The sequence below is a fragment of the Sarcophilus harrisii genome, chromosome 4, assembly GCF_902635505.1.
Source record: "Sarcophilus harrisii chromosome 4, mSarHar1.11, whole genome shotgun sequence".
In the NCBI taxonomy this organism is placed as follows: Eukaryota; Metazoa; Chordata; class Mammalia; order Dasyuromorphia; family Dasyuridae; genus Sarcophilus; species Sarcophilus harrisii.
Genome location: NC_045429.1, coordinates 23,111,961 through 23,126,019, shown reverse-complemented (window position 1 = coordinate 23,126,019; position 14,059 = coordinate 23,111,961). Strand labels below are relative to the sequence as shown.

General features: G+C 42.8%; 1 long non-coding RNA gene across 1 annotated transcript in view; it reads left to right on the top strand.

The window, feature by feature from the left end:
- The window catches only part of LOC111720317, a 29,936-nt gene extending 16,195 nt beyond the window's left edge, over positions 1–13,741 (top strand). The window contains exon 4 of the long non-coding RNA XR_004234275.1: positions 13,213–13,741. This is a non-coding gene — a long non-coding RNA (uncharacterized LOC111720317). The remainder of the gene's footprint in view (positions 1–13,212) is intronic.
- The last annotated feature ends 318 nt before the right edge of the window (positions 13,742–14,059 follow it).

The following is a 14,059-nucleotide window of genomic DNA, read 5'->3' as shown; positions in this document are numbered from 1 at the left end:
CGAATATAAAATTGACACAAATTATCAACATTTTTGTGTAATAACCATAAAATTCAGCAAGAAGAGATTGAAAGAGAAATTTCATTAAAATTACTACCGAATGTGTAAAATACCTGAAAATCTACCTTTCACAAGAACTACATAAAATAACTTTATAAAAGTTAATAAGTATATAAAAAGTTTTTAATGTCACATAATCAAAATTATTTTTCCCATGATCCTCTATCTCTTATTTAGCAATAAACTCTTCCCTTACTCATAAATCTGACAGATAAAATTTTCCACGCTCCCTTAATTTGCTTATGATACTACCCTTAAAGTGTAAATCAGATATCTATTTTGACCTTGTCTTGGTATTGCAGAAATAATTACAGAAATAAAGATGTGAATAATTGAAAAATACTAATTGCTCAAGGGTAGGATAAGTCAATATAATGAAAATGAGAATACTGCTTAAATTAATCTATTCAATGCCAAGGAAAATAATGTCATGTAAAACTAGAAAAAATAATAATATCGTTCATGTAGAAGAAAAAAATGTCCAAAATCTCGAGATAAATCATGAAAGGAAAGGGAATGAGAAGGGCCAGTGTGCCAAACCTCAAACTATACTACGAAGTGGTAATTATTCAAACAATTAGGAACTGGTTGAATTAGAAAAGTTGATTGGTGAACCAGATTAGATATGCAGCACACAAAAACAAATGGATTGCCTGCCTTTGTATTCTATAAATGAGGACTCTTTGATAAAAATGTGAATTCATCTATTCTGTGACCCTTGACTCCTGACTATCCCATGAACACGACCCTCCATCTCTCAGACGTTGGGCATTTTCTCTGGCTCCCTCATGTCTGGAATGCTCTCCCTCTCCCTCTTTGACTACTGACCTGCCCGGCTTCCTTTATGTGCCAGCTAAAATCCTTACTTCTCCAAGAAGCTTTTCCCACCTGCTCTCGATTCTCCATGCCTTCCCTTTGTTAATTGTCTCGCATGTATCCTGTGTGGAGCTTATTCCTAGATACTTGTTTTCATGCTGTTTCCCCCATTCGATTGTAAGCTCCTTGAGGACCCAAACTGGCTTTTGCCTCTTTTTGTACCCTAATTTAGGAAATTAGATTCAGAGTAGCACTTTATATCTTATACAAAGCTAAGTTCCAAATAACTACATGATCTGGATGTAAAAGATCATATGGTAAATGAATTAAACAAACATGGAAAAACATTTTTATCACATGTATGGATATGAAAAAGATTCATGATCAAACAAGGAGTAGAAAGGGTTACAGAAGACAAAACAGATAATCAATTACATAAAATTAAAAAAGGCATTATCTAAAGAAATCTAAGATTAAAACTCCTAATGGAGAATATCTTTACAGTAAGTTTCTCTTACTGTAATAAGGTCTCTTTTCCAAAAACTGATTCATATTTACAAGAAAAAATTATTTCCAATTGATAAAAGGTCTAAGTTTATGATCAGGGAATTCTCAAGGGAAGAAACCTTTCACATATTCATATGAAAAGAAATGCTCCAAATAATTTCTATTTAAAGAAATGAAAATTAAAGCAATTCTGCCTATCACATTGGCCAAGTTGACATGAAAGGAAAATGACAAATGTTGGAGGGCTATGGGAAAATAGGCACATTGCCGCACTGTTAGTAAATTTGTGATTGGACATGAACATTCTGATTTTATTTTTCCAATTACATGTAAAGAGAATTTTTAAAATATTTATTTAAATTTTTTAATTAAAACCATTTATTTAAAAAATCTTTCTGCTCATCATTTCTTATAGAACAATAGCATTCCATCACAATCATTTACCAAACTTGTTCAGACATTCCCCAATTGACGAGCATCCCTTTCCAATTCTTTGCTAACACAAAAAGAGCTACTATAATTTTTTTTTAACATGTGGGTCTTTTTTTTTTTTTTTTTTTTTGCTGAGGCAATTGGGGTTAAATGATTTGCCCAGGGTCTCACAGCTATGACGTGTTAAGTGTGTGTTTAGATTTGAACTCAGGTCCTCCTGACTTCAGTGCAAGCATTGGGATAGAGACTTAGTAATGCTATTGTTAGGTCAAAGAGTATGCACAGTTTTATAGTGCTTTAGGCATAGTTCCAAATCACTCTCCAGAAGGGTTGGATTACTTTACAACTCACCAAAAGTGCATTAATGTTCTAATTTTTTCATATCCCCTCCAACATTTATTATTCTCTTTTTCTGATATATTAGCCAATCAGATGGGTATGAGGTGGCACCTCAGAGTTGTTTGAATGTGCATTTCTTTAATCTAGGGTAACATAGAGCATTTTTTCATATGATTATAAATATGTTTAATTTCTCCTTCTGGAAACTGCCAGTTTATGTCCTTTGACCAATTATCAATTGACTCATATTTTTATAAATTTAACTCCATTCCCTATATATTTGAAAAATAGGTCCTTTATCAGAGAAACTTACTGTAAACTTATTTTTTCCCTAGTTTCCAACTTTCCTTCTAATCCTGGCTGCAGTGGTTTTCTTTGTACAAAACTTGTTTAATTTCATGTAATCAAAACTATTGTTTCCCATGATCCTCTCTATCTCTTATTTAATGATAAATTCTTCCCTTATCCATGGATCTGACAGGCAAAATTTTCCACGCTCTCTTAATTTGCTTAAGATATTACCCTTAAAATCTAAATCAGGTATCCATTTTGACCTTCTCTGGTCTAGCTTCTGCCAAACTGTTTTCCAATTTTCTCAGCAGTTTTTGTCAAATAGTGAGTTCTACTCCCAAAACTTTGGATTTTTGCATCTATCAAACATAACATCACTATGGTCACTTACTACTGAGTATTGTTTACTAGTAGAATTCAATCTACCGTGCTGATCAGCCCTCGACTTTTTAGCCAGGGCCGGATTGCTTAGATGATTACATCTTTGTAATACAGTTTGAGATCTGGGATGGCTAACACATTTCATTTTTAATAATTATCTTGATATTGGTGACCTTTATTTTCTTCCCGATGAATTTTTTCTAGCTCTATAAAATGATTTTTTGGTGGTTTGATTAGTAAGGAGCTGAAGAAGCAAATTAATTTAGGTAGAATTGTCATTTATATGTTGGCTCAGCCTACCCATGAGCCATTAATATTTCTCCAGTTGTTTAAATCAGCCTTTATTTATGTGAAAAGCATTTTGTAATTGTTGTTTATGTAATTCTTTGTGTCAGCAGGTAATCTCTCAAATATATTATATCGTCGTAGTTATTTAAATGGAATCTCTTTGTTTCTTCCTGCTGGACTTTGTTGGTAACGTACAGAAATGTGTATGGTTTACGGAGGTTTATTTTGTATCCTGTAGCTTTGCTAAAATTGTTGATTGTTTCATTTAGTTTTTTAGTTGATGATGACCATCATCTTTTTTTTTTTTTACATCACCAAAGAGATGGCCATGTCGGAGGAGAGAAGGGATGAGCTGGAGAGGTGAACTCGACAGTCCTTGGTGACAGCTTGGATGGGGAGGGCAGGGTGAGAAAGATCCAGGACCGATCCTAGGGTGGGAAGCCTGGTGACAGGGAAGACAGAAGCATTCCCAACAATAATAGGGGATTTGGAGGGGGTGGAGAGGAGGGGGCTTAGAGGGAGTGATAATTAGGTCGGTTTGGGCCATGTAGAGTTTAAGGTGTCCCCTGGAATCTGGTTCCTGATATCTGCAAGACAGTTGGAAGTATAAGAGAGCAGAGGGATCAAGGTTAGCTAAGTCTATTTGAGAATCATCAGCACAGATATATATATATATATATATATATATATATATATATATATATATATATTTAATAGCCTTTTATTTACAGGATATATGCATGGGTAACTTTACAGCATTAACAATTCCAAACCTCTTGTTCCAATTTTCACCTCTACCCCCACCTCTCCCCAGATGGCAGGATGACCAGTAGATGTTAAATATATTAAAATATAAATTAGATACACAATAAGTATACATGACCAAAACGTTATTTTGCTGTACAAAAAGAATCAGACTCTGAAATATTGTACAATTAGCTTGTGAAGGAAATCAAAAATGCAGGTGGGCATAGATATAGGGATTGGGAATTCAATGTAATGGTTCTTAGTCATCTCCCAGAGTTCTTTCTCTGGGCGGAACTGGTTCAGTTCATTACTGCTGCATTGGAAATGATTTGGTTGATCTCGTTGCTGAGGATGGCCAGGTCCATCAGAACTGGTCATCATATAGTATTGTTGTTGAAGTATATAATGATCTCCTGGTCCTGCTCATTTCACTCAGCATCAGTTCGTGTAAGTCTCTCCAGGTCTTTCTGAAATCATCCTGTTGGTCATTTCTTACAGAACAATAATATTCCATAACATTCATATACCACAATTTACTCAGCCATTCTCCAACTGATGGACATCCATTCAGTTTCCAGTTTCTAGCCACTACAAAAAGGGCTGCCACAAACATTCGCATCAGCACAGATATAGTGATTGAATCCTTGGGAGTTGGTAAGATTGTCAAATAAGGAGGGCGGGAGGAGAGAAGAGGACCCAGCACAGAGCCCTGTGTGACCCCCACAATTACTGGGTATGGCCTGGAGGAAGCTCCAGCAGAGGACACCAAAGAGGGTCAGGAAGAAGCAGGGGAGGCCACGGGGAGACCCAGGAGGAAAGGGTGAGCCAGAGGGCCAGACTCTACAGAGAGGCTGAGGGAAGGCCGTTGGATCTGGCCATTAAACAAGCCCTGGAGACCGTGGAGAGAGCAGTTTGGGTGGAATGGTGAGGTGGGCGGCCAGACTGTAGGGGGGGTGAGATGAGAATGAGAGAAGAGGAAGTGGATCTGTTGGTGTGGACGGGTTTCTCAAGGACACTGGGGGCAAAGGAAGTGCAGCTGTGGAAAGGAAGCAGGGAAGGAGGGGTTTGGGGCCCCTGGCATGGGAGGGGGCAATAAGAAAGCAGCCAGTAGACAAGGAGAGATGGAAAATGGGCGAGCAAAGAGGGTGACGGAGGGGGCAGTTGCTGGAGGGGGACAAGAGGGAATGGGATCACCTGCACAGGTAGAAGGCCTAGGCTCAAAAGGGAGAGAAGGCACCTCTTCCTGTGGGACAAGAGTGGGTGACAGAGAGCATCCGAGTGATATGAGATGAAGAGAAGAGGAGGAGGAGGAGCGCTTGTTGAATGGCCTCCATTTTTATTAATGAAACATGAGGCAGGAGTCTTTGTTGAGAGAGGAGGAGACGGGGAACATGGGAAGTTGGAGACGGACCAGAGAGTTGATTAGGGAATCATGTAGTCACCAGAAGAATTGCCTTGAAGCAGTAAGGACCTAGCTGAAGTAAGGGATCCAGTGAGAACAAGCAGGGGATTTTCCTTTGCCTTCACTGGGTAGCACATGGGTAGCACAAGGATGATGGGGATGAGCCAAGACTGAGTGCTAAGAGAAGGTGACAAGACTCAAGAGCAGGTCAGCGCAGAGTGGCTCTGCTTTACCCCGGGGTCAAGGTAGAAAAGGGAGGAAAGTGTGGCTCGTGCAGGGGGATGACCTGAGAGACAACTGAAGGATTGAGGGGCGAGGGCTTCAGTGTGGAGGAAGGCCAGGGTTTGTGAGGAAGGCAGAGGGAGAGCTGGAAAGCTGTGGCCAGATCAAGGATTTTCAGAGTCCTTGAATGGAGATGGTGCATTTGTGGGCAATGGCAAGATACCCACACATCTCCATGAGTGGCTGAGGTTGGGCGGAGGAAGTGAGCAGGTTGGGAAGTTAGGATGCTTGAGGGAATGTTGATGTGTATATTCCCCTCGTGTGAGGAAGGAATTGAAAAGGAGAGAAAAATCGTGAGCCGGGTTCTGTACTCTGGGAGAAAGAAGGGAAATGTTTAAGAAGTCTGCAGGGAATTAGATGTGGATTCCACGGACCTCAGAGGAGGGAGAGGTTCCTGGATGGAAGTGGCCGTGGGCATCAAGAAGTGGAGCCGGGTGAGTGGAGGGAATGAGGAAAAGATCAGGCAGTGCTAGAAAGGAGCCAGAGAGTCTGGGTCACCAGGAGGAAGCCAGCTGTCACCGAGAGTCAGAAGACGGAAGGCATTGGAAAGGGGAGAAAGGACTGAAGCTGAAAGCCAGCATGTTGTTTATGGAGCAGGCATTCCAGAGGGCACCGTGGAGGGCATAGGGGGCTTGGTAGGCTGATGGAGAGGGGAGTAAGGAATCAAACGGTGCAGGATGGATAATGGGCTCTCCATGATGTCCCACAGCAGTTCAGAATCACAGAGAGGAGGAAGTTATACCCAAGTGGGAGCTTGTTAATCATTAAGTAAAAAATTTAGAGATTTCAAGTCACTACTATTATGGCCTAAGGGTAGAGTCCCTTCAGAGCCTTGGGCAGTTCAGGTGAAGGAACAAGAACTTGGTGAGTACTAAGCACTAAATAAATGGTTTTTTATCTCTTAAAAATTCAATTTTTGACCTAAGACTTCCCGATATTTAGTGATAAGTTCAAGCATAGGTTACTTCTGACAATATAAACTGCACCCACGTGAATTCTCAGAAAGAGATGATATTTATTTGGTTTGACAGGTTTTGCAAGTTCTCTCTCTTCTCTGAGATACTTGTCCCTGAAGACAACAGACGTCACCCGAGATTGTCGCCTCAGTACCCCCTGGCAGGGAGACATCAACCCCCATCACTGATCTCTTCTTTCCCATGTGACCGCCGGGTGATGTGTCACCTGACAATACCCGCAGATTCATCCTTTGAAGGATGTACATGGAGAGACTTTTTCTGCTCCTTCGGAAAGCCTCCTATTTTTTTTTTAAATGTATTTTATCTTTTTTAAATTACAGCTTTTTACTGACTAAACATACGCATAGGTGATTTTTCAACATTGATCCTTGCAATCACTTCTGTTCCAACTTTCCCTCTTTCCCCCACCCCCTTCCCTAGATGTCAAGTAGTCCCATACATGTTAAACATGTTAAAGTATATGTTAAATACTATATATATATATATATGTATATATATATATATATATAGTTATCTTGTTGCAGAAGAAAAATCAAGCCTCCTATTTCTGAGCTCCAACATTCAGACATGGCTTAACTTCCATTTCTCTTTCCTTTTCTGAGACTTCCCCACTTGGTTGTGAGACCTAGTCCCTTATTCTGTCTGTTTCTAAAGGTCCACTCTTTTCTTCCTGAAAACCCAGAGAGTGGAGATGTGTCTCTCTCATACCCTTCACCTTCTCTTCCCAGAGGAGACCAGGCTGCCCCTGAAAAGACAGAAGTCCCTTGGCCAGAGAAGAAATGGAAGCATCATCAATTAGGCCCAGATTCTTTCTGCTTTCCCCCCTAATCGCTGGGGAGGTCTCCAATTCTTGTCATTCCTGCGAGTAGCTGCTCTGTGGCAAATGAGCTGATTAAAGACGTTTTCTTTCCATCAAGTCACAAGCTTTCTTATTGCCCCCCTGTTTAGTTCCCTGTTGTCTCTTTCCCAGAATACTGCAATGGCCTTTGCATTGGTGACTGGCCTTTAATCTCTCTCCACTCCAATCCAGCCTCTGCATAACGCCAGTGCCGTTCCTAAAGCTTGAGTCTTACCATGTCGCTCCCTCCTTATTACTCTAGGACCCTTGGCACGTAGAGCCCTTTACCACCTTTCCAGGCTCGTGTACTTTGCTCCACACACTCATCAAGGCTGCCCAATTCACCTTGTTCCTCATCCAAGACACTCCATGTCTTTGTATTGATGGCCCCTAATACCCAGAATGCCCTTCTTCCTCCCCCCCTTAATATTCAAAGTGCAGCACAGACACCCCCTCTTCTAGGAAGTCTTTCCTGATCTCTCCCTGCCGAACCACGGAGCTTCTATCGATCTCCTACACTCTCATGCTATCTCCCTTAAGAAAATGCAAGCTCTGTGAGGGCAGGGACGCTTTGTTGTCTCTGCAAACCTGGCACCTGGAGTTGACAATTGTTTTTCCATCATGAGATTTAGGGATATAAGGACCCTTTGTGTCAAATCCTGGCTGGGCAGGAGGCACAGGGCTGAGCAAGAGTGTGGAGGTGGGACATGACGGATGCTGAATAGGGAGAGAGAAGAAAATGGCCCCTGATGATTCCTGGCCCAGACTGGGGGATACCCTTGTATCGAGGGCAGGTGGGAAGAATTCTCTCCCCAGACATGGGAACGCCGTCCCCTCGGGCTCCAAAGGGACGCTCCAAGAGCAGAGAGCCGCCATTCACCCTTCAAATGGTCCAGAAATGACCATGGCTGTCAATCTGCCCTGCCTTGGGGTGGGAGGGATGGATGGGTGTGGGGAGAATACAGGTGGGGGGAACATGCAGCCAGGCAAGAAGGGAGGGGAGGGTCCGTGCCCGGGGCCTCTCTGGCCCATCAGGGGAGCAGGCCCCAGGCCAAGGACAAGGAGAAACTGTCCCAGTGTCCCAGCCCGATGGGCCCCGTACAGGTTGTTCTAGCAGGGAGCTCTCATGTGAGGGGAGCCCAAAGACAAAAAGTTCAGGGCTGAGGCTCCCTCGGGGGGCCCCTGGTACCCAACTTCCTGACTTAGCTGCTCAGGAAGCTGCTGTTCCCCCACCTTCTCCCCACCCTCCACTCTCCAGCCTTGGCGCATGCAGTGGCTCTTTCTGTAGAGATTAATAACCTCTCACCCAGGGGACTCCCTCATAGGACAGTGGCAGGAATGGAAACTGGAAACTTGGGTTCAAATGGAACTCGGACACTCCTTCGCTGTGTGCTTTTAGGCAAGTGACTTCAACTCTGATTTGTTCTCCCCACGGGATAATCGGCACCAAGGACTAGCATGTACCTGATACATAGAGTTGCTTAATTAATTGATCATTTATCCACTGACCAGTTGATCAAATTACCTTCTGACTGGTGTCATTGCTTTGAAGATCTTAAAGCGCTCAGGAAAATATGAAGCCTGAAATCGAGTAAATTATCTGCAATCTCTCTCTTCCTCCCTCACTCCTTTTCTCTCTCTGTTTCTCTTTTGTCTCTTTCTCCCTCTTCCTTTCCTTCTCCCTCTCCCTACCTATAAACATGTCCGAATTTCTCCCATGCTAAGGATGCCTCCCCTGGCCTTTGCTCCCGTCCCCTCCCTTCAGCCACATTCTACTTTCTATGGAGTCCTTGACATCTGATCCTACCCAGGCCCCCGAGAAGTCATGAATAAAAGCCTTAAACAGCCCAGGACCAGCGGCCGCCCGTGGCCCCACGGGAGACCCCTCACCGGCTCGGTGCTACTTGAGTCCGACCATCCAACCAGTTAAGAGTCCCGTGGAGTATATTAGTGTCCGTTTCACACGGCTCCATCTTCTTCATAAGAAGAGCATGGGATGCGCCAGCCAAAGCTTTGTTAAAATCGTTAAGATCCTCAGCGTCTCCTTCATCTACTACTGCTCACACATATGTACATGTATGTGTATGTTAATGCACACCCGCATACGTATGCATGTGTATATGTATCTACATGTGTGTATATTGTATGTGTGCCTACATACGTAGAGCCCTTTAAGGTTTGCAAAGTACTTTACAAATATTCTCTCATTTAAATCTTACAACGACCTTGGAAGGAGAAGCTATGTTTACCACTTTACCATTTTTATTAGGTGAGGAAACTGAGGCAACGGGGTTCAATGACTTGCCCAGGGTCATATAATCAGTAAGTACTTGAGGCTAGATTTTAACTCAGCTCTTCCTTGACTCCAGATCCAGCCTTCTAGGTATTGTGCCACCAAGTTACTAGCTGAGTAATACTTCCACAAAAGAAATGAGCTTCATTTGGCAGGCCCTGTTCCCAATGAAGTCAGAACAGTTCCTTATATTCACTACTTTTCCAATTTTAAAATCGTTTTCTTTCTTTCTTTCTTTCTTTCTTTCTTTCTTTCTTTCTTTCTTTCTTTCTTTCTTTCTTTCTTTCTTTCTTCCTTCCTTTCTTCCTTCCTTCCTTCCCTCCTTCCTTCCCTCCCTCTTTCCTTTTTTTCTTCCTTCCTTTCTTTTTCTTCCTTCCTTCCTTCCTTTCTTTTTGGAAATATGCTTCATATTATTTCCCATTTCTTGCCTTCATAATGGGGAATTCAGAACTCAATTTTTTTTGAAAATGAATATTATAAGTAAGCAGTGTTTGTTTTTTTTAATCACTAGTTTCCCATCTAGATCTTGGCCAGCTACTTTAAAAATCCTTTCTAGAATGTTCCTCCAATTTTGTGCCCCCTCTCTTGTTTTCTGTGAGCAAAAGTGACCGAGAGGGAGTTGGCGGCCCTGATAAGGAAGAAGACACTGAAAAATTCCCTGAATATCCTTGAAGAATTCAAGTCACATGGTCTGGGGGAATCACATCCTCTGGTCCCGAGAGGGGGAGTAAGTTGCACAAGACGTTAACAGCTTAGGGGAGTCTTGAACCCAGGTCTCTGGACTTCCAGCAAATGGCCGTGGCCTAGGCCTCAAATTCCATTGCCAGGGTACTCAGATTGCCAGGAAGCCTAATCTAGAACTTCTCCTTAGCCCATGGTCCTGCCCTCTAGGGCCAAATAGAACAAAGCTAAAGCCTCTTCCCCCATGGGAGCCCTTCAGATACTTGAAGACCCCCGTCATGTACCCCCCGAGGCATTTCTTCCCTGGACTAAACAAGTCGCTCCCTTCATTTGATCCTCACAGGACAGCAATGCTTATGTTTAAATTTTAACAGGTTGAAAAGAAAATAAGAGGAAAAACAGCCCCAAGGATTCCCATGAGGGCCAGAAGGAAATTTTCCATCCCTGGCGTGCTTGTTCCCTGCAGCAATACCTGCTTCTTTTCAGCCCAGCTCCCAGGATAATTTCCCCATCCTCACTCGAGGCCTGCAGCAGAGCCAATGGTTCGGGATCGGGGGCATTAGTTCAGGAGCTCCTCCCCGCTAGCTGACAAGACTGAGTCAGCCCAGCACGTTTAAGCAGGAGGCCCGGCCTTGAAACTCGAGTGACCTTGAACAAATTGCTCTCCTTTCTCCGTGCTTACATGTTCTTATCTGTAAAGTGGGTCCGTTTCTACACCTCCTACCTCCCTCCACAAGCACGGGCTTTGTATCTCCCACAGGAGGCTGTGTCCTCTGTGCTCCTGTGGTTAGGGCGCTTCACAGGAGGCAGGGCAGCTGCCCAGAAGATCCCCGCGCTGGGCCGGAGGCCAGAGGAGATGCCCTCCGAGCTGCTTCTCAGCAGCCAGTGTCCAACATCGTTAGACTCTGTGCTCTGAGCTCCGCAGCTCGCTCCCTGTGAGTCTTCTGGCAAGTGACTTTAATAATGCTGAGTGACAGGCAACCAGGGTACGGTGTAAAACAGCATCATTTTGGAGTCACTGGACTCACATCCTTCCTCGAGCACCTCCCGCCTCCCTACGTGATCTTGAATTCGGCTCATTTTCCTCAGTTATACAGTGAAAGGCTTGTGAGAGATCTTAGACCTTCACATCTGTGATCCTGTGACAATTCCCAAATCACTTTAATGGAGATTAGAATCCTACCAAACAGAGAGAGAATGCCCTATTATGCATCTCCAGGGCAGGGCCCTGTCCCCAGCAGAAACTCATAAAGGTGTTTTTCTGCCAAAGAAATGAACAATACTCCTTCCCCGTTCCCTCTCCGAGCTTTTGGAAGAACCAAAGAAGATTCTGGGTCTGGGGAAGTCTTAGACTGGGGAACTGTCCAGGGCTGGTGGCAGGGATGATTTGCTGGGATCTCATGGGATCTCTGAGCCTAGAAACAAAACAAGTTTGAGGCCTGCCGCTGACAGCTAGATGTCAGAGAAAGGAAGGAAGGCAGAGTTAGCCTGCCCTGGAGTCTGGAGGAACCTACAGAAGGAGTTTCCTAAGTCAGAGTAATTGGCCACCGGCTTTATCACTCTCCCTTGAAATTTGCTCAGGGTGTCCCATTTAGCACAGGTCAGGTTCATCTACAATTCTGTGGCCTAGAAGAACATAATTTATGTATATGTAGATATATCATATATAATATATACATATATATGAATATGTATATATATGTATATATAGGGTTTTTTATTGAAGCTTTTTATTTTCAAAACATATGCAAGTTTTGCTTTTTTTTTCTCAGTTTTTTCCCCTCTTGATCTGATTTTTCTTGTGCAGCAAGAGAACTGTATAAATATGTATACCTAAATTGGATTTAACATATACTTTAACATATTTAACATATATTGGGGAGGGGGCGGGGGGAAGGAGGGGAAAAGTTGGAACAGAAGCTTTTTCAATGGTGAAAAATTATCCTTACATGGTTTTTTATCATCAGTTTCTTTCCTTATCTTCTTTTTAGTAAAGCTTTTTATTTACAAAACATATGCAGGGGGAATTTTTCGCCATTGACCCTTGCAAAATCTTCTGTTCCAAATTTTTCTCTCGTTTCCTCCATCTCCTCCCCTAGGTGGCAAGTAATCCAATGTACGTTTAACATGGTAAAAATATATGTAAACCCAATATAGGCATACATATTTATACAATTATTTTGCTGCACAAGAAAAATCTGGTAAAAAAAAAAAAGAAAGAAAAATGAGAAAGAAAAAAAATTCAAGCAAACAACAGCAAAAGAAGTGAAAATGCTGTGTTGTGATCCACACTCAGTTCCCACAGTCCTCTCTCTGAGTGTTGATGGCTCTCATCATCACAAGATCAATGGAACTGGTTGGAATTATCTCATTGTTGAAGAGGGCCACGTCCATCAGAGTTGATCATCATATAATCTTGCTGTACAATGATCTCCTTGTTCTGCTTATTTCACTTAGCATCAGTTCCCATAAGGAAGACCCTAATTATAGAAGACATAGTTACAAGGCTCTCTATTCCAAATTCTGTAATTCCAAGCATTTGTGCCCTAAGATTCTGGCATTCTGAGTTCAATACTTCTTAAGCTCCATATTTTTTGCTTCCCAGAGCCTGTGATTCTAAGTCCTGTGATTCTGGAATCACAGACGAGAGGCAGTGTTGCCCAGTGGGTAAAAAATGAGGCCTCAGAATCAGGATTCACATCTCTCCCCCCCACATCCTGGCTATGCTACTCTGGGCGAGTTATTAAATACAGCCTTGACTGTCACGGATCTGTGGCCAGTCTACACTGGCAGAAGGAACTGTTTCATCCAGAAGTTCCTAGATAAATGAAATCACTGCACTAATAATTCTAAGTCTTTATTTTCTGATTGTACGTAGACATGGAATCTCAGAGATGGAACAGACCTCAGAGATCCTGCCTAGCACAAGCCAGACCGGACAAGAACGCCCTTTAGAACAGACCTGACACACAATTATCCAACCTTTGCCTGGAGACCTTCCAGCGAATGAGAGCGAGGAGCTCTCCTTTACACCAGACCAAAATCCAACCGAAAGGTCCATATTCTGTGGCTTTTTAATGGTGGCAAAGAATAGGACATCGAGGGCACATCCATCAAATGTCTGAAGTTCTGGTATGTGATTGTGATGGAGTAATATTGTGCTAGAGGAAATGACAAGGAGGATCCTCCCAGAAAAACCTGGAAAGACACGGATGCAGAACGAAGGGAGCGGAACCAGGAGAACATTACGTAGTAATGAGAACCTTGTATGATAGCTCTTCTCAAGAACACAGTGATCCAAGACAGCTGTGAAGGGCTTAGGATGAAAGCCCAGTCTCCACTGCATGGGTCTGATTGCAGATAAAAATGCTGCTTCTTTATCTTTCTTAAGTTTTTATCCATTTTCTTTTACAACGCAACTTATGGGAAATGTGTTTTGCGTGGCCGCACACGTGGAACCCGTGTCAAGTTCCTGCCTTCTCGTTGAGAGGGACAGGAGAGGGAGGGAAAGAATTCAGGACTCACCACTTGAAAAAAAGCTATAAAATTGTTTTTATACGTAATTAGGGAAAGATAAAATACTAAATTAAATTGAATCCAAAAAAGTTCCATATTCTCTGATCCTTTAACAAATGAGCCCCACTAACTTCCCCAGACATTATGCCAGACTCCGGGCACACAGTTGTACAGAGGACTCACTTTCTACTGGGGGGGAGAGGGAGGAG